The sequence below is a fragment of the Zalophus californianus genome, chromosome 4 (assembly GCF_009762305.2).
Source record: "Zalophus californianus isolate mZalCal1 chromosome 4, mZalCal1.pri.v2, whole genome shotgun sequence".
NCBI classification, from domain to species: domain Eukaryota; kingdom Metazoa; phylum Chordata; class Mammalia; order Carnivora; family Otariidae; genus Zalophus; species Zalophus californianus.
The window spans coordinates 188,518,153-188,539,179 of record NC_045598.1 but is presented as its reverse complement, the minus strand read 5'-3'; the positions used below and the strand labels follow the sequence as shown (position 1 = coordinate 188,539,179).

Sequence of the window (21,027 nt, the reverse complement as noted above, 5' to 3'; positions counted from 1 at the left end):
AGAGCCCCTCACCAGCACAGGGCCCTATTTTGTAGTGTCTGGAATGATCTGCCTTAAGCTCCTGCCGTGCGTGTGTCTGTAATGCGTACGTGTCTCCCTAAGGAGCTCATCGCAGGCACTAGTCAAATCAGATAAATGAATCGGTGGGCTGGTGTATTCTGAAGTCATGGCGAGGGTTCAGAGTATGTCCGGTGGAGAGAGATGTATTCCCTGCCATGTGACCGTGGGAAAGTCACCTGGCCTGATGTCCTGGGCTGTAAACCGGAGATAGCGGTAAGTACTCACTGAAGGCAGCCCTGAAGCATCCACAGAGGCCCCGGACAGAGCTCACCCGGCCGTTCCCGCTTCACTGGGCAACGGTGGTCATCTGGGGTCCTGCGTGGCTCGACTCTGGGACAACCGATCACAGTTCCCAGGGATGGAGGAGGCTCTGGAGCCAGAAGGCAGGGCAAAGAGACTGTAAGGGTTACGGGACACAGCTGGGGAGGGACTTGTCTGCGGGAGAGGGGCTGGGACGTAAGCTGCCCTGCCTCCTGGCCCGCTCTCCTTCTCTGGCTCTGCTTCGCAGGATCCTCCAGCCGCCAGGACCAGGGTCTTACTCTGGACGCCCCAGGGGCTGTGGCCAGGATGGGACACAGGGAAGCCGCGAGACTCAGGGAAAGCCAGGAACCATGGAGAGCCTTGGGGCCTGGCTCGTCCAGAGCGGTCTCCCCTCATGGGCTGCAGGCCTTCATCCACCTTCCACCTCGTGGGGACCCAGTGTCTCCTGCCTCCTCTCAGGGCTCCTGCTGCCACCAGCCAGCCCAGAGCTCCGGCTCACTCATGACTGGGTTTTCTGTGCCCTCTGCCTGCTCATGGCTTCCTCCTACTTCCTCAGAATTCTAGCTCCCTCGGGCCATGGCAGCCCCTCTTGCCGCAGGGCTTCTTGCTGTGTGTCCTTGAACTCCGGCCACCACCAGCAACTCCAGGAATCTCTCCATGTCTCCCTGTCCAAATTCCTGACACAGATCACCTGGCCGAACGCCCTGACTTGAGCAGCTTTCCGGTGCAGCCGGATCATCCGCATGGCAGGCCTGCAAGCTTCCTCTGGGATGAGCTGCCCACCCTGCCCGGCTCTCCCTGGCTGGGGCTCTGGCAAGGTCAAGGCCATCTTGCTTTGAGGGTCACCTATGACAGTTTCCCTGGAAGGGAAGGGTTTATAGGCATCATGGTGGATGTGCCTGCCCACCCCCTCTATTTGCTGGACACTCCAGCCAACACCCCCGGCTCCCTTACCCTCCAGCCAACACGCCCGGCTCCCTTACCCTCCCCTGCCAGCACCTTCTCTTGTGGTCTGCCTTCTGCTTGCTGTGCTCCCGATCTGCTATCTCACTCGGATGTCACCTCCTCAGTGGGGTCCTCCCAGATCGCCACAGTCGAATGTCACCTCTCCTTATTTGGACTTCTAAATCCCCTGGTCCCACTTTGATACTTTGACTTTTTGTAATTAGGAGTGTGGCGGACAGAATAATGGCCCCCCAGAGACGTCCATATCCCCGGGCCCTGTGAAGGCGTGACCTTACATGGCAAAAGGGATTTTGCAGATGTGATTCAGTTAAGGACCCTGAGAGGGGCCGATCTCCCCGGATCGTCTAGTGGGCCCAGCGTAATCCCAGGGTGTTTCTGAGAGAGGGGCCAGGGGCTCAGCGTCAGGAAAGGAGATGTAACCGCCAAGTTTCATTTGAAGCTGGAAGCGGGGCCATAGGCCAAGGAGTGCAGGCACCTCTAGAAGCCGAAAAGCCAAAGTAACAGTCTTCCCTGGAGCCTCCAAAAGGAAGCAGCGCTGCCAACAGCTTGATTGTAGCTCATGGGATCCACATCAAACTTCCGACGGCCAGACCTGTAAGAAAATGAGTTTGTGTTGTACTAAAGCCCTACAGTTTGTGGTCCTTGGTTACAGCAGCCATAGGAAACTCAAACCATTAGCCTACGTGGGATTGTTCTTTGCTAGAGCAGGAGACTCTCAAGGAGGGACTGTATCTTGCACATCTTTGCACATCTGCATATATATTTTATTTTTTTTAAGGATTTTATTTATTTATTTGACAGAGACATAGAGAGGGAACACAAGCAGGGGGAATGGGAGAGGGAGCAGCAGGCTTCCTGCCAAGCAGGGAGCCTGACATGGGGCTGGATCCCAGGACCCTGGGATCATGACCTGAGCCGAAGGCAGACGCTTAATGACTGAGCTACCCAGGCATCCCCTGCATACGTATTTTGAAATGTGTTCGTGATTGCACAGATCTATCAGTTCTTAACTGAGCAATCAGTCATGAGTCACCCTTCCTTAAGCCTCCTCTGGGCTCCTCCCCCTGGACCAGCCCTGGCAGGACGGATTTCCTGGGGGACAGGAAGATTTTCCCCTCGTGTAGCAGCATCACTGCACCCGTCAGTGGATGTCTTCAGCGATATTTCTATAAAGCGACTCTTTTATGCAACACCAGTCACATCCATTGGAAGAAAGAGACAGAACACTTCCAGGAAATGTCTTGCTTCAATAAAGCCACTTTGGCCTCTACCACTGGCCTTCTGACACAGTTTGAGAACTGGCCAAAAAGATAAAATTCACTCTTCTGTGGCTCTTGTGCACAGCCACATAGTCTGGCCTGTCCTCTTCCCGATGCTCGGCGGTTTTTCCCTGCCGCTGAGCCTCGATCCTGGGCCCACACAGCGCCTGGATTCCCCGAACATTGAGACGGCTCCAAGTTTAGGAATCTTAGCAACTGACCCAGCCGGGCTCTTGCTGGAAGATTCAGCTCAATCGCCATGTCCTGTGGAAAATGTCCTTCTGCACGTGGAGGTCGGGGATGTGGGTTCTAAGCAGAGGCTGAGAATCTTGTGGGATGAGCCATGCGGTCTCCAAGCCAGGCTGTTGCCCTGATGGGAAACAAAGGGGCCCGGGACAGATGTCCCCTCTTGCTGGAACATTTTTGGTTTATTTTTTTTTTTTTAAGTACTCTCTACAGCCAACGTGGAGCTTGAACTCACAACCCTGAGATCAAGAGTCACATGTACTGCCAACTGAGCCAATAGGCGCCCCTCTTGCTGGGACTTGTAGGCTCACGCCTTCTCTCTGTTGCCCCAGCCACACTGGCCAGCTGTGTAATTTGTGAGTCCAGTGCAAAATGAAAGGTGGCCCTCCAGCCGGAGGCAGGAAGTCTACCTCCCCTGCCTGTGGGCCCGCACCCCAACCATCGTGGAGAACAGCCTCCAAAGGATGTGATGTCAGCTCAGGGATCAGAGAGGGCGCTGTGGGATTCCCAGCCAAGGGCAGGGGCAGCCACGACTGTGTCCCACTTGCTAGGGGTGGAGGGCGGCAGCCCTGGGGTGGGTGTGGGAAGGGGTGAGGTGGGACGGGACTCAGGACCCCAGGAGGCAGAGAGGCCGGGAGGTGCCAGGGGTGGGGCCAAGGCTCCAAGCCCCCCCCGCCAGTCTGATGCATTGTCCGTGGACTTCACTTACAAAACTCAAAGACACAATTATTAAGAACTTCAAGGCACACCAGGGTGGTTCAGTCGGTTAAGCATCCAACTCTTGATTTCAGCTCAGGTCATGATCTCGGGGTCGTGGGATCAAGCCCCACGTCAGGCTCTGCCCTGGGTGTGGAGTCTGCTTGAGATTCTCTCTCTCCCTCTCCCTCTGCGTGCATGCTCCTCTCTCTCTCTCTCTCTCTCTCTCTCTCTCTCAAAAAAAAAAAAAATTTCAAGCAGGGCATCGAACCCCCACCATAGGTCCCCCCTTCTGCACACAGGGCCCCGTGTGACTGGATGGGTCACCCACCCAGGAAGCCTGTCCTCCAGCCAGTCTCCTGCCTGGATGGGGCGGGCTGGGGCTCAGCTGCTTGCCTCCTGTGACCATGGCCCTGCCCATCCACCAGGGTGGCAGCTGCAGGCCAGGGTCCAGTCTCCAGAGGTGCACACAGCAGTCTCTGTGGGTGCTTGTCTAGCACATTTTGGGTGGCCACACTGGTCGCAGGAGAACTCCAGGAGTCTAGGTACCCTGACGGAAATACTTCTCCTGCCCCCGCCCCGGGCTGACCGGACTCCGTTGCCCTGACAGGCCAGCTCCTCTAGGTTGCCCCCAGCACACCCACAGGAACAGCTCAGGACTACCATAACAGGCACTCCTGATGAGAGCTCTTTCACATGTCGGCAGGCCCTTCACCCCGGAGGGAGAAATCGGGGATTGGAGGCCCAGGGCCACAGGCTGGTGAGCCGTGGAGCTGGGCCACCCCCGAAGCTGCAGACGTGCAGCACTGAGCCCCGAGCAGCACCCACTGCCCCCCCCCCCCCCCGCCCTGCGCTGGGTGCACAGCCTTCTTCCTACTGCTATTTTCCCCCTGCCATATGCACCCTCACTAAATTTACATTAATCATTCAAGAGAAGAGGATCATGTGCTTCTGCATGGCTCATCTGCTTCCCCCGGCTTTAGGACTTCGGCACAAGCTTTCCTTCAAGGCAGCCGCAGTCCTGGGCCCGCTGGCTTACACTGCCTGCCTGTCCTTGGTCTGAAGTGACCTTCTCCCCCGCTCCTCTTTCGGGATGCTTCCACGCACTTATTAAATGTGTTCGCCGCAGCTGGTGTATTTCGATATCCAGTTAGTAATTTCCACCTGCAGGCATGCAGACCAGAGGGGAGCCACCCCCGCATACTCCTCTGATCCCTCTTAGGCCTCACCCAGCTATGGCTCAGCCACCCTGATCCACGCCGGTGGGAGGGTCTGCAGGACCCAGAGCTCCGGGAAGCTCAAATTCCTTATCTATTTCCTCCCAGCCTTGGCTTTGTCTTAAAATAGGACTCCCAGCCTAATATATTTTACAGGCCACGGCGCTTTGTGGATTGAGTGGGCGTTACAGGACGGGTTGGCTGAGGCTCCGAACACTGCCCAACATGTAGAGCAGGGACCTGGGGCTGAGCTGCCTGAGTTCAAACCCTCACCCGCCTCTCAGGTAGCTGCAGGCCGTGTGGGCCTCTACCTCTCTGGACTCAGGGTCATCTGTCAAACTGGGGGCGGGGGGAGGTCACAGTCGTCACGACCTGCAAGACTGTTATGAGGTTTAAATGGGTTGAGATCGGTGAAGCTCTTAGCATCAGGCTTGGCATGAGAGCACTATTCAAGTATTTGCTAAATAAATAGATTCCCTCTTCCCTCCCGGGTCCGAGGCCAAAATGAGAAAGACGCTGGAGATGCAAACGGCGGCTTTATTCCTGGTGAGAATGAGTTTGAGGAGGCTTGACTCACAACCAATACCGTAGGGCCCAATTGGAAAGGAGCTTGCCACCGCTCCAGGCTGGCCAGGGCCTGTACTGTAAGCTCCCCGTGTCTTGAGGCTGTGACCGGAGGGCAGGGCAGGGAGGGAGGGAGGGGCGGAACCCGGCCTGGTCAGGCCCCGGGTCCCCACGCCCCAAGCTGACAGGGAGGTCGGGGCCGTCCTGCCCCTTCCTCCAAACACCGGGGCTGAGGGCAGGGGGCCAACGGGAGACCACACGTTACTGCGTGGGCATCCGGTATGTGTTCGGTTCCTCCCTGCTCACAATAGTCTGACAATGAAGCGTCACCATCCCTAATTGTTCGGACAAAGCAAATGGGACTTGAAAACGTTAGGTGGGGCGCCGGGCTGGCTCAGTCAGAAGAACGTGCGACGCTTGATCTCGGGGTGGTGAGTTCAAGCCCTATGTGGGGGATAGAGATGACTTAAATGAGTAAAACTTAAAATAAAAAAGAAAACCTCAACACGTTAGGTGACTTGCCCAGGGGCCCCACAGCTAGGAAGCCGCCAAGCCCAGATGTAAGCCCAGCTATAGCGCTCACTGGCAGGGGCTCTTTCCCCTTCACCATGCCAACTGTGGTTCCAATGGGAGCCACTGGGAAGTGCCGGCCAGCTATGGCTCTGGGAAGAGTTGGCAGAATTTTTAGCTGTCCCTTTTCTTTGGAAGGGACCACACCTTGTTGATGCTTGGTCAAGAATGCGGACAAAACAGGTTCAGATGATGGTGTTTATGTGCTGGCTTCAGTCTCAGTTGTGTGTGTGTGTGAGGGGGGGGGGGGTCCAGGCTGGGCAGGGGTGTCCTCACGAGGTCCTGCGTCTGTACCCCTGAGAGAAGTAGCCCGGAGCTGAGGGAGACCATCCCCACCACTGAGCCCACCAGGCCCAGAGTCCCAGGAACCTTCTGCCTCCGAGATCTGCATACAGTGTGACTGTTGCTGTTTTGAGGAGAGTCAGAGGAAGAGCAGAGGCAAAGAGCAGGCCCCCCGAATCTGCTGGGTGACACGGTGCCTTGCCCAGCTTGGAGAGAGAGCACTCCACATAGTAGGGCCAGCTCTGCATGAGGGCAGGGCCAGGAGTGGGGCGATTCTGGTTCATCGGGCACAAGCAATCCAAACAGACTCTGGCTGACTTGAGCACAAAAGGAAGGTACTGGATGGATGTAGATTAGCCCTCACAGTCCGGGGAAGACACAATGGCCCAGGCCTGAACAGGCCAGGAACTGGGGCGGCCCTGGGGGTCCAGGCAGGGATGGAAACAACAGGCTGGATTAGAAAAGATTTGGTCTGGGAAAGCAACAGGAACTGGTAACGGGGTGGGTGGAGGAGACGGGCAGAGGGAGGGCTTGGGGACGGGGCTATGAAGAGGCCCGGGCTCCAGGAGCAAGGACAGCCTGCCGGGAGTTGGGGGTTTCTTCCACTTAGGGGTACCATGAGCTCAGTGTGCCTGTTGGCTCCCAGTCTCGAGTCCAGGCAGAAGCCTGGCCCGAGGTCCAGGTTTGGGGGTTATTAGCACAGGGTGACTGTGGAAGAGTGAAGGTCAGAAGAGATAGCAGGGACCTCCCCACGAGGGGAGAGGAGCTGGGCGTGGGCCCATACCCCAGGAACAGCCCCCGTGGCCCCCAAGGCCCTTCCTCTCCCCAGTGGGCACCCCGGCAGTCCACACGGGCCTATGGCACTGCCAGCACCTTCTCTGCCCTTCCATGGCACGTGGCCTAGCATTGCACACATAGTAGGTACTCCCGAATACTTGCTGATTGATTCATCAGTTGGAAGGAGACAGCTGGATGCAGAAGGCGCTCCCATGTGTCAGGCCTCAAGGATGACCCAGAAGGCATCACCCGCAGCAGTGCCTGGGGCTGTCCTAAGTCACACTTTCTGCCTCCTGCCCTTTAAGGCAAACAACTGTGTTCATCTGAACCAGAGTCCTCGACTTGGCATACCCGTGGATAGAAAAGAAACACAGGATGACACATTCCTCCAGCTCCAAACTCTATGTTCTCCCGAAAAATACAAACAAATCCACATATTTAAATACAGGCCACCCACTTGCATGGAAGGCGGTGGATGCCTGGGTGACAAGTACACGCGGTTCTGGCCGGGTTTACATGGAAGCCTCTTCCTGAAACCCCTCATTCTCGGACACGTTGGCCCACCACCATCCTAGCTCAGCACCTTTGTTCCGATGCCCTTGTCAAGTCTGTCTGCAGGCCTGCCCCTCGCAGGTGCACTTGGGGCTCTGCTCTGATCTACATAAAATCTCAAATGGTTCCTAACACCAAGGACCTTGCAGTTTGTTTGTCCTCGAAAGCAGCCTGCTGCCACACATCAGTCTGTTGCAGGTGGGGGAATTTTCCTAAAGCCTTGTTTTAAAGCAGACAGAATGATTTATTTATTTAGCACTCACGGCTGGCTTTGCAATTTGTGGGAGAACCAGGCTCCGTCCTTGCCTCGGAGAACTCCTGTCACAGGCTAAATGTCACCCTTTTGTGAATTCACAGGACTTCAGAGCTCAAGGGGCCACCCGGGAGCTCACCTAAGTCCTCTGTCCTTCCACGGACCAGGGGTGCAAGGCCAAGCAGGGCGAAGTGACATAGGAGGCAGCTTTGGGTCCCCAGCTGTGTGGTCTTTCCTGAGAGGCGAGTGAGAGCCCGCGTTGACTTTCACCGGGAACCAGACAGCTGCCTCCCATTGGGGTTGGCCGAGGTCCCAGCTCTTTTCCTGTCCCTGAGGCATAGGTGGTATTTCCACCCGGCTGAGTCACCAGGGTTTTTTCCAGGTGGAGATGGTAATTACCAACCAAGCAGAGCCCAGAGTTCCTTTGTTGCTCGTGGAGGCGGCTCTGGGCTGCCAATTTAGGCACACGTCTCTCTACACAGATATGTGTCCTCAAAGCCCGTTTAGGGGACATACCGAGAGTCCTGGTCACTGTCCCTGACACGAGATGTACTAAGGATGGTGATCACGGGCACTCGTGCCCTCCTGCATCGGACCGGCAGGCACCCTGAGGGCCCCTATCAGATGAGCGTCTGTGCAGGAGATGCGCTGTAAGCAAGGCACCAACTCTTTCCTAGGCAGATGCTGCTCATTCCTCATAACAGCCCTATGATCCCTGTTGTAAAGATGGAGGAACTCAATTTAAGGGAGCTAAGGTCACTTTGTTCCTTATCCTGAGGAGTTTACCATGCAGGCAAGTCAAGAAATACAAAAACAAAGCCAGAGGGTCAAAGGTAACACACTGTACATAATCACAGGGAGAAAGGAGTATGTAGGGAAACCTTCATTCAGTTGTTCAAAAAACACCGGATTTAGCCCAAGGTAATCCCCGTTCTTGGTTGGGTTCTGCCCAGAACTCCTGTGTCCCGCACACCTCTGGTGCTAATTTGCTGATGCCCCGGGTGAGTCACTTCCCTGCCTTGGTTTCCCCCTTTAGGGGGACCACACTGGCTACCGACACTGTTAACAAGGATGCTGTGGGAAGAAGGAGGAGCCAGCCTCAGAGTGTGGGTTCTCAGGAGAGCGGGGTGCAGGCCTTTCCCCTATAATTTATTTGTAGCTCTGGTGCTCGTGAACTCCTCCCCATCCTACTGCTGACGTATGTGCAATGCCTGTGGGTTGTCACATGCATTAATTATCTGCTGAAGGTTATAAACTACTCCTCGCTTTGGCTGGATCACTCCAAAGGAAAGGGCTTTATCACTGTCGCGGTTAAATGCAATCGCAGAGAGCTGGAGAAGGTAGAAAGGAAAATCGCTCAAGCCAAAGAATAAATGACATTTCAGAAAAAGCAGTACAAGTGGATATGAAGACCAATTGGAATTTAAAGTGACAACATGTCCGATGACATAGTTGCAGATTCTGGGTTGTTTCGGGCTAGAAAGGGGCAGATACACATGGAGCCAGACGAGAGGCCCTGTGGCAGGGAGCAAAAGGTTTGATCCTGGGCAGTGTCTTAACCCTTCTGTGCCTCAGTTTTCTCATTCATGAAATGGGACAATAATCACACTGAACTTGAAAGTGACAATAATACAAATTTATGTGCTTAGTATCTAACAGATGCTCAAAAATCATAGCTATCATCATGAAGAGTCACAGCAGAGGAAGCAAAAAGTAGGCACGGGATTAATAGGTGCTTAGAATGAATTTCATTTCGTTGGACTAAAATGAAGCTTTGTTTTAAAGGTCCCTGTCTCATTTGTTTCCAGACAGTATGTCACCTCACCATGCGGCACATAGACCATGGTATGCTGGAAAATGTTAACAGGTTCCCGGGGAGGGGGAGAGCCCTGATTTGTAGCATGTGCCAGTCTCCATGGGGTGCATATTCCCACCGTGGCTGATTTCAAGCTACCAACCTGACATTATTGAATTCAGTCAGGAAGAGACGTCAGCAGCTCGTCTTGTCATTTCCGTGGAGTTCCACTATAAAGATACCACAGACGAGAGCGTAGATGATGGCAGTATGTAGTAAAGCCATCAGGAAATGATGAGTTTGGGATATTTATTACCTTTGTTTTTTTTAAAGATTTTATTTATTCATTTGAGAGAGAGAGAGAGAAAGAGAGAGCGAGAGGGAGCAGGGGGAGGGGCAAAGGCAGAGGGAGAAGCAGACTCCCCATTGAGCAAGGAGCCCGATGTGGGGCTCAATCCCAGGACCCTGACGCAGGGCTTGATCCCAGGACCCTGAGATCTTGACCTGAGCCGAAGGCAGCTCCTTCATTGACTGAGCCACCCAGGTGCTCCTATTACCTTTGTTTTTTTTTTATATATAATTTATTACTTGTAAGTTTATATAATTTGATTTTTATTGGTGGCTGTGTTTGACAATAGGCTCACAGAACCCTAAAACCTCAGCAGTTGGCAAAGCTGGCTCTAAATCACCTGGGGCAGAGCCCCTGGTGTTGGGTCTGGCACTCAGTAAGAGCTCAATATATGGTCATCTCTTGTGTCCAGCTCTGACACGGTCTCATTAACTCTTCCTGCCTCAGGGGAACTGAGAGAATAGAAAAGTCTAGAAAGGGAAGAGGGAAGAAATGGCAGAAGAGCATGCAAGAGAAGCTAGTGGAAGACGGAGCTGGATCTGGAGGCTCTGGACCCTCCTGAGATGGGGACTTTCTCTAGGAGGAATCACAGTGTGGGGTCCTGGGGCTGTCTGTCTTCTGTGGCTTGCCCCACACCAACCCCCTTCCTGCAGCATGAGACTCCCCCTCCCCCTCTGCCTGGCTGAGCTCAGTCATGTGACCTAGACTGGCCGTCTGGGTACACCTGTCTGGGAATGTGAATCTTGAGCAAGTGGTGGGGAGATAAGATCTCTGCAAGAATAGATTCTTCTTGTGGTGAGCAGCAGAGCAGTGAGGTCCTTCCTGATCATTTCTCCTGCCTGGTCCCAGAAGGCCCCTGGGTCCTGCCCAGGGTTCATCCTGCTTCTCTAGCTTCGCTTCGGCTCAATGAGCCACCTGGTATTTTTTGTGGCAGATCCTCTGGGTGACTTCCTCAATTTCATCTTTTTTTTTTTAGACTTGTAATCTGCTGGCCAAAAGACTTCAGTCCCCAGCCTCTCTCCAAGCTGGTGTGGCCATGATTAGGTCCCTGCCAAAGGGATGTATACACTAGTATTGGGTGGGACTTTCAGGAGAGTGTGCCATTTGGTCATGTCTCTCTCCTCCTTCCTGTTGCTTAGAATGTGGAAGCAATGGCTGGAGCTCTGGCAGCCATTCTAGACCATGAAATGATCTGAGAATGGAAGTCATGTACGGTGGAGCAGAAACAAAGAGCTGGGGCCTCTGATGAGTTTATGGGGTCTCCACACAGTTCTCTTCTTCCAACCTCTGGACTTTGTTTATGTGACAGAACAAACCCCACTGTGTTATCCCTATTGCAGTAGGGTCTCTGCTAATCACAGCTGAAGCTCTTCCTCCAAGTATGCCTTCCAGTAAAATTCCTTTGGCTTATGACCAGCAGGGTTAGTTTCTGTTATGGTAGCTTCATAGCTGAGTCCTGACCGGCTCACAATCAATTTGTCCTCTCCCCCACAATCTCAAGCCCCACATTCTGGCCCCAAATGCCTTGTAGGCCTTGTCTGCCTTGTCAGTGACCCAGCAGAACCTGGTTCCTTCCCAAAGGACATGACCTCTTACACTCTGTCTATGCTGTGCCCTCCCCAGGGATGTCCTTCCCCGACTGACACAAACATCGCCTCTGTGACAGCATTGCTTGGATGGCTCCATGTCATAATTACCTGTTTACTTGTCTGTTCCCACCAGACCACAACAACCTGGTTTTTAGCATGCTGTGTAGCATGTCCCAGGGGCTCAGCACAAGTGGGCTGAAGGAGGGAACGAACATTGCCGACACGGGAGGTGGGTTACAGCTTAATAACGAGACCCCTCAATCTCTTCCCACAGACCTGCTGCCTACCTGGCTCTGTTCATGCTTGGAGATTTCTGTGTGCCATCTAGGCTGATTTCCTGCAGCTCTAATCCATGCCAAACACGAGCCTGATTTTGAATGGATGATGTCAGGCTTGAAGATATTTTGGACGTTAACAATATCCCCAAGAGCAACAAAATAAATAAAGTGATAATGGATTATGCCAAAGAACTCCAAAGAATGTCTGCAGACCCTCTGCCCTCAAAGAGGGTGATTGTGACTCCCCACTCTTCAGGCGTGAGCTTCTTCCAAAGTGTACAGCCTGGAGGCGAGGGTGCGGAGAGCAGCTTCACAGTGGAGACTGCTGACAGACGCAGCCTCAGCTGGGTGATCAAGTCCAGCATCAACAGCCCCACGTCATGTGGATGGTATGAGAGCTTGATGTGATGACAATGTCTCCGTATCTCTGGGGTCTTCCAATAAACCACAACCCTGCTCTAATCAGGAGAAAGCCATCAGACAAATTCCAGCCAGTAGTGGGTCTTCCTAAGAAGCACCCAACCAGCATTCTTCCAACCTGTCAAAGTCATCAAAGACAAGGGAAGTCTGAGGAATGGTCTCGGCTAAAGAGGAGCCCAAGGACACAGGATAACTAAACATGGTGTGGGGTCCTGGATGGGGTCCTGGGCAGGGGAAAGATGTGAGGTTACAACACAGGAAATCTGAATGAACTATGGACTTTAGTTAGTAACAATGCATCAGTATTGGTTAATTAATTGTAACAAATGTATCATGCTAATGGAAGATGTTAATAACAGGGGAACTGGGTGCAGGATCTATGGAAACTCTACACTATTAACTCCATTTTTCTGTAAATTTAAAACTGTTCCCCAAAAAATAAGGCCCATTAAAAAGAAAAAGACGTGAGGGAGAAACAACGACAATAATATCTGTTATTATTTTTTTAGAGGGGGAAAGGACAGAGAGGGAATCTTAAGCAGGCTTCATGCCCAGCATGGGAGCCCTTCTCCGGGCTCGATCTCACGACCCCGAGATGGTGACCTGAGAGGCAATCAAGAGTTGGCCATTGAACCGACTGAGCCACCCCAGCGCCCCAATAATATCTATTATTTTATTTTATTTTTTTAAAGATTTTATTCATTTATTTAATTGACAGAGAGAGAGAGAGAGACAGCGAGAGAGGGAACACAAGCAAGGTGAGGGGCAGAGGGAGAAGCAGGCCTCCCGCTGAGCAGGGAGCCCGATGCGGGGCTCGATCCCAGGACCCTGGGATCATGACCTGAGCTGAAGGCAGTCGCTTAACCGACTGAGCCACCCATGCGCCCCCCCAGTAATATCTATTATCAATTGATACTATCATGTGTCCCTATTCTCTCTGCTTGCGCCGGCTAACTTGGGGGAAGCCGGAACGGAGAGGACACAGCCTGACCCAGGGCACTGAGAGGAGAGAGCGGCAGCCAGGTCAGCCCTGGGTGCCTTCTGACCGGATCCCCGTGGAAGCTCTGAGCACTCTCCCATCCAACCACCTCGGCTCTGACTGCCTTTTCTCTCTGAGACGCTACAGGAGTACGTTCTGGGAGAGAGCCCACCGCCCAGGCTCTTCACCGCACACCCCTTGGCCATGAGCAGTCTGAGGGCAGAGTGGGGTCCTCTGGGACCAGAGGAAGGGGGGGACCTCTGGCATTTTGGCTGCCCACCTCCCCTTCCCTTCCTACCACCAGCACACTCTCTCTCTGGTTTGGTTTGATTTGGGTGAGGCTAAGCCTACCTCCGGGTCCATGGCCAAACAAAGCCGGGAGACTTTGTGGACACTTGGAAAAGGGGCAGATTCTCCCCAGAGGCTGCTGAGGGCACGGGATGGGGCCACTTTGCCATCACAAGGGGAAAACTGTGTGAGACGGGACCCTAGAGCTTCAGGTGGGAGAGCGAGCATCCTTGAGAGATAGGCCTTAGCCAGCCTGACCCGAAGTTCCATGAGTGAGTGAGTGAGTCTAGTCCTTTTTTATTTTTATTTTATTTTATTTATTTAAGAGAGAAAGAGAGAGAGAGAGTGGCGAGAGGAAACTGGAAATTGGGAGAGAAAAACCAAAGCCGAGAAGATAGGAGACGTGGGAAACCTTAAAGGGCTGTCTGTTCACCTTGCAGACACCGGAAAGCGGGCAGCCTTCGGCGCTGAGCATGACCCCCACAAAATTTGCAGAGAGGACATTGCTTTAGTGGGGATTTAATACTGATCAAAGCAATGATAATGACTTTTGTCCAGCCCACGATAGGAACAAGTCCAGGGGAGCCCCTGCAACTGCATCATTTTTGCTAAATCAGGATGCACTCCCTATTCACCCTGGGGAGAAGGCGAGGGAGCCTCCTCTGGACTCTGTCCTGGTCAGCCCCCGACTGTGGGAAGCCAAGGAGCTCAGTCACTGAGAGCACAGCCTTGGAGCCACACAAGCTGGATTCGAATCTTGTCTCTGCCACTTACATGCTGGGTAGACTTGAGCTGGGTAGACATCAGCTTCTGGCCTCAGTTTACCATCTGGAAAATGCATTTAATAGCACTTATCCGAGGAGTTGTGACAATTAAATGAGATAACCAATGGTTTGGGGCAGAATTTCCCAGAAAATGTAGACCTTTTCTTTTCTAGAGGCTGGTGCAGGTATGTGGGTGCTCTGGATGGATGCTAATTTGAGTGCTAGCTGCAAGTTTTCCAGACCAAAGGGGCATTTCAGGTTAGGAGGATGGGGCGTTGTCCCTGTCCGGGGCCTGCTGAGCAGTATACAGGGAAAGGGTTTCCCCTCTGTGTGTTGGGGGAGGGGTTGTGAGTAGTGGGAAGTGGGTGTGAGGCCCAGACCTGGGAGCAGTATCCCTGGAGAGCTCCATAGGTGAGGTCCTGTGTTCCCTGCTATAGGCAGCTTAGCCCCTAGGGCTGAGCCTCCTGACGGGGCCTGGGAGAGGTCCAGCTAGTGTTCTCTGTATCAAAGGGACCTGGAATGCCATGGCGGGGCAAGGAGTGGAGAGATCTGTGTGAGCAGGAGAGTCTGGGGCACCCCTAGCTCCAGCTGAGGATGAACCCACACCTGGGGCAAATTGTTTACATGTCCCCTCAAGAGAGGTGCGCCCACTGTAGGCACCCCTGGGGGGCATGACCCTTCCTCTCTCCTCGGAGGTGTTAATAGTCCCACATTCCTATATCCCTACATTAAATTCCTATGGAAAGTGAAATTTCAAACATATAGTAAAGCCTGCATCAATAGCCTAGTTCTCCTGAAAGTTCAGAATGTTCTCTCCTGGGCAAGGTGCACGTGGTGGTCGTGGCCCATCTTGCCTTTACACTGGCCGGACGCTGAAGGTGGGAATCTGGCTCTGGTCCCTCAAACTGTCCCTCCTTTGCCCTGTTCCGCTCTGAGCATCTTCCCTAGGGGTGGCCCCTGCCCCCTTCCCTTCTGCTCTTGCAGCCTGCTCCCACTCCCATTTCACAGATGAGGAAGTTGAAACTCAGAGAGGCAGAGCGGACTGCTTAGGGCCACTGGGCTGTCACGTGGGGAACTGGGGTTTGAACCAGGTCTTTCAGACTCCTCTCTCGGTTCTGCTGCAGCGCGTCCCTCTTCCCTGACCAGTCTCCTGATTCTTAACACCTGAGGGCCAGCATCCCTGGAGGCCGTGTGACACACCCACACCGCCCAGCGGCACATCTTACTGGATCTACAAGTGCCCCAGGCACCCGTCTCCTGGATCGCACTTTTTCTCATTCCAGTTTCTCTGTGTGGATCTGCAGTCTCCTCAGCGCCATGAGGTGGGCAATGATTTAGGCTTCGGTGTCTCCTTGGTGACATCAGCTTCTTACCGTGCATCCTTCTTACTGTGCAACCACTCGCAGCCTTAAAGTGTGTTTCTGTTTCCACTATGAGCAAGTCCCTCCTAGGGACAAGCCCTCATCAGACCAGGGAGGTGGGAGGGTGCATTTCAAGGGGGAAGTGCTCCCAGGGTTTGCGCAGCTGCTTTGCCAATACACAGGAAGCCCTTCCTGAATGCTTCCCACATAAGGTCAGTGCTCAGCCTGTCTGGCGCAGCGCAGGAAGGGGAGAAGCCACATGGTCTTGTGTGTTTTGTTTTTTTTGTGTGGGGTCTGAGTGTAGCAAAGGCTGCACAGGGAGAGGGAGGAGTGCATGCTTTGCAGTGGGACCGACTGTGGCTTTGAGTTCCAGCCCTGCTACCTGTCCCATCACTTCCTTTTTCCACTGTCACGGTTTTCACAACAATACAATGAGGACGATGTTAACATGTCCATGCTGCGGGGTTGCTGTGAGGTTTGGAGACCGTCGATACAGCATCTGACCCACAGAGCCGAGTAAAATCAGCTTTTGTTAACACTACAGTCTGGGTGGTCCTCTGAATACCCCCTCCATGATCAAGAATAACAGTAACCCATACAGCAATGCTATTGCTAATCAATAACACTTATTGAGGGTATATTGTGCCAAGCACTCTGCTGAGTGTTTTACGAGAATGGTTCATTTTCTCCCCACAACAACCTAATGTTATGGAGGTTCTCTATAACCTCTATTAACAGATGAGCAATGGCGTTATGCAATCTGCTTAGCGCCAGACCCTGGTGAAGAGTTGAACTTGAACTGGGTCTGCTCCATTGTTCATGGACTCCTAAACCTGAGCTCTCAGGCACCACAAGGAATCCTCAGGGGATAAGGAGGGTCTCTGTTGGACAACCTATTGCTCATTTCCTACGTCTGCCTTTTCTCCTCTTTGTACCTGTTGGCATCACTTTTTCCTCTTGCCCTTTCCTGATTTTCTGCTTTTGTTAGGCAGAACAAAGCTGCCCTCAAGAACAGCAGTTTTGAATGCACCATGGTAAGGCTGAGGTAATCAAATGTATCAGTTATCTATGGCTGTGTGACTACACCAAAATCTAAAGGCTTAAAACCACAAGTATTTTATTTGCTCAGGATTCTCTGGTTGGCCATTTTGGGCTGGGTGCAGCTCTATAGTTGTGCTGGTCCGCCTGGGTCTCTGGTGCTGGCTGAATACTTGGCTAGGGCTGGGTGGTCAAGCACAGCCTCACCCACATGTCTGGCAGGTGGCAGCTTGTCAGCCAGGGAGGCTCTGTGCTCTTCCACGCGGCCTCCTCACCAGGCCTGCTTGGACTTTAGAAGTTGACAAGAAAGCCATACCATCTCCTGCAGCTTGGGCTCAGAAGTCACACCACATCCCTTGTGACACATTTTCTTGGTCAAAGCAAGTTACGAGAGCTATCCACATTCAAGGGGTAAATGACTAGATTCTATCTCTTGTGGGGAACAGCATCAACATGTTTGTTGGTGGCCATCTTTAGTCTACCACACAGAGCGCCCCCACTGCCCCCCCAAGGTCTCCTCACTGTAACCCCCTTTGTCCCTCCACCCCTTCCCTGACTCCCACTCCCTTCTTATACTTTAAATAACAGTTTCTTGCTTCTCAGCACCCAAAGCTGCACTCAGTTACTCCACAAGTGTCTCATTATGTGCCAGGGACCCAGAAGTGAACAAAGTCCCTGCTTTAATGAATCTAACGTTCTGGGAGAGGGACACACAATCAAGAAATAAATAAGTGCACAGTGTAGGGCTGTGGAGGACAATAGCTGCTTTGGAGAACAACAGAGCAGAGTCGGGGGTGGGGTGTGTGTGTGAAAGCATGGAAGGTGGTGGGTGGTTCCTATTATATAGAGAGTGGTCAGTCGGCATCTAAGGAGGTGACATGTAAGCCTAAAGGACGTGAGGGAGTGAGAAGCTCCAAGAGGGAAGAGAGTTCCAGGTGGAGCAAACACTCGGTACCAAAGCCCTGGGGCTCACATTCACAGACACACTTCCTTGCAAACTTCAATGTAGTTTAAAGAAAAAAATGCAACAAATAACCATAATACATTTCATTAAACAATAAAAACATATATAGTAAAACTCTTACTAAGCAAAATTGTTTTATTTCGCCTGCTTCTGTTACAACTAGAGTCAAATTATAGCTTCTGAGAACGGAATGGTGCGTTACCTTTCTGAGCTTCAGGAAGTTCACCTTTCAAAAGGAGTGCGTGCCTGACCTACCTCCTGGCTTGTGGTGAGGATCAAAGTGATACCATAAAAATGAAAGTTGCCCTGCTTCTGGTTTCAGTTCCTACCGCAAGGTTGTCTTTTTTTTTTTTTTTTTTTTAAAGAACACAAATCAGATATTACTTCCTGCTTGAAACCCTCCCCCAAAGGCTCCCTGCTGCTTAAAGAACAAACACCAGGCTCCTAAGGACGCCTTGAGAAGCCCCTGGACGAGTGCATTTTTACCCCCTCCACTGGGTGCCCTCGCTCTGCTCAGCTGCCCTGGGCCTGGTGACTCCCAAGTCCCGGGGGTCCTCTCTCTGCTCCTTCTCCAGCCTCAAGACCAGCGCGCAGGCCCCACATCTGTCCATCTTCAGCCGCCTCCCTCAGCCCCTTTCAGGCCATCTTCCAGGATCCAATCTAAGCACAGCCCAGCACTGACTGTGATGCCACTCAACACACCCCTGCGCCTCACTTTCCCTGTGTGCAGAGGGGCCCGGGACACCTAACTCCTCGGGGTGAGCGGGAAGCCTGGCGAGGACACCCGCGAGGACTCGGGCCAGGCCCCGGCCCACAGCGGGGCGCGACAGCGCGGGTTTAGGCCCTGGGGCCAGGCTGCAGGGCGGCGGGCGTGGGAGGCCCTGCAAAGGGGCCGCGTACGGGCTGTGGGGGGGCAGGGCAGAGGGTGGGAGGGCGTCCCCGAGGTCGGTCCAACCCCGCCGGTCCAGAGTGCCGCCGGTGGGACCCCCCGGGACGTCAGCTCGGCGGGCCGCCCCTCTCACCCTCCCGCCGACGCTTCCCCCGACCCGGCCGCCACGCCCGCGCACCGTCCCCGGCCTTCCCGAATGCCCGGCGCGGTTGTCCCGCACGGTCTCAAGAGCGGAGCCCCGTGGCGTCCTGGGCATGCGCGGGCCGCCGGGCCCATGCACGGTCCTCTGGGGAGGCGGAAGCTTGGCGCGGGGACGCGAGCGGGCGCGCGCCGTGGCGGGGGCGCGCGCCTCAGCCGGTCGCCGCGCACGCGCGGCCCGCGCCGACGCAGCACGGCCCCGAGGGCGCAAGCCCGCCGCCGCCGCCGCCGCCGCCGCCACCACCGCCGCCGCCGCCACCGCCACCGCCGTCGCCGCCGCCGCCGCCGCCGGGCTGGGACCGCTGTGCGCCCGCGGCGTGAGGCGTGGGAGGGAGCGCCGCCCGTCCGTTCGCGGCGCAGCCTCGCAGTGGTCTGCCCTCGCCTCCAGGCAGCCAGCGCGGTCCGAGTGAGTGCGGGGCCGGGGCGGGGGCCGGGGCGCGGGCGGGCGGGCCGACTGCTGGAGCTGGGGGCTGGCAGGGCCGCGGCCCGCGGGCGGAGGGCCGAGCGGGGCCGACCAGCCGGTCCGGGCGGCGGATGCGGCGGAGACGGGCCCCTCCCGCGCGCGGCTCGGGAGGTCGAGGATGTGGGGAGGCCGGAGAGAAGTGGGGAGGACGAGGGAGGGGCCCCGGGACGGCGGCGCTGTGGGGAGGACCGGGGCGCGGGCGGCCCGGGGGATGTGGGGCGGACTGGGGGGCTCCGGGAGGACGAGGATGTGGGGAGGCCGGGGGCCACGGAGAGGCCACGGGCCACGGAGAGGCCACGGAAGGGGGGACGACGAGGGGGCGGGTTCCGGGAGGACGGCGATGGGTGGAGGACAGACCTGTGGGGAGGCCGGCGGGCTTCGGCAGGCTGGGGGACGTGGGGAGGCCGGGGGCTCGGGTAAACAGGGGGGGATTTGGGGGATATGAGGCCGGGGGGTGGTTCCTGGAAGATGGGCAGGGCGGTGGATTCGGGGGCCTCGGAGAGGCGCGGGGGCTCAAGGCTGGAGCGCGCAGGGAGGCTGGGGGGGGGCTTGGGGAGGGCAGCCGGCCTCTTTGGGAGCGGGCCGATTGCCTCAAAAACAAAAGGGGGGAGAGAGGAAGGAGGAGGAAGAGGGAAATCCTTGGGGACCCCGGGGGAATCGCCCGGACCCGGAATGAGGACTCACTGGCCCTCAAGGCTGGGAAGGGCGGGCCTCGAACCCGGGTCCGGACCGGCTCCTTCCCCGCTGCTGGCGCTCAACTTACTGTGACCCCTGTGGTTCTCTGGGCGATGGCCCCGGAGACCTCGATTCATTGTGCCTCCAAGTTTCCCCCTCTTCCCAACCCAGCCCCCAGCTCTGCTGCCGGCTGAGGTGGAAGAACGACTTGCTGTTTCTTTCTCTCTCGGTTCCTTTCTTTCTCAGGAGAGGGTGGGTGGGTGGGTGTGTGTGGGGGGGGGGGGGGGGGGGGGGGGTGTGTGTGTGTTGCCTGGTTTTATTTAATTGCAGGATTTAGCTTAATGCACTAAGGGTAAAAAGAAATAATTTTTGAGTCATTTCAACAGTGTCTCATTCTTGCATAGTTAGCCTGCAGCTGGGTTTTTGGCAGTGAGACTAAGATAATAGTAATATTGTAGTAATTATGGGAACTGGTTGAAATACGTTCAAGCTGAAGGCGTGTAAGAATTTGGGGATCTGTACTTAAGACGACCATCGCTGGGATTCTTACGTAGAATGTAAACATTTTCATGGTTGGAAAAATAGGCCATTACTGTTTGAAATGAAATACCAGAGCCTCACCCTTAATATTTTATTTGTAAAACGGGTAATGAAAATAGTCTTCTCTTGGAAATGGTACCGCTGTGAACGCTGGTCAGTTGTCTCATCTCTAGAAACCTGAAAGGTGGATGAAGTGATTGAAAGATACATTATAAATTAGTGTTGGCCTTATTTTTGTTGAGGTACATTGTAGGTAATTTTTTCATGCAATTGCAGTTTGGAGATAATTTTTAAATCCTGTGATATTTAAACACGTGAAACTTTTAAAGAAAGTTTGTGTTACAGTGTCTTTATGAGTACATTGTTTTATATTTGTGGCTGTCCTTGGAGGGGAAATCCTGAGCCTACCACTAGTGTCTTGAATACTTTCGTGTACTAAATGTTGTAGAAGCAGCAAGATCAAATATTACAAATCCTCTAATATCTTTCCAGTGGTTATCAGAGAATCCAGTTTAATAATGAAAACTGGGAAAAGACTGTTTAAAAACACATTGCTCTTGGGCACCTGGGTGGCTCAGATGGTTAAGCGTCTGCCTTCAGCTCAGGTCATGATCCCAGGGTCCTGGGATCGAGTCCCACATCAGGCTCCCTGCTCCTTGGGAGCCTGCTTCTCCCTCTGATTCTCTCTCTCTCTCTCTCTCTGTCTCTCATGAATAAATAAATAAAAAAAAAAT

The 21,027-nt window shown here is 54.2% G+C and overlaps 1 protein-coding gene across 16 annotated transcripts in view; it reads left to right on the top strand.

Annotated features, from left to right (window-relative positions):
• Positions 1-18,838: 18,838 nt before the first annotated feature.
• The window catches only part of PTK2 (protein tyrosine kinase 2), a 255,266-nt gene continuing 253,077 nt past the window's right edge, over positions 18,839-21,027 (top strand). For all 16 annotated transcript variants that reach the window (XM_027572051.2, XM_027572041.2, XM_027572038.2 and 13 more), the window contains exon 1: positions 18,839-19,021. The gene's annotated coding sequence lies outside the window, so the exon portion shown is untranslated. The remainder of the gene's footprint in view (positions 19,022-21,027) is intronic.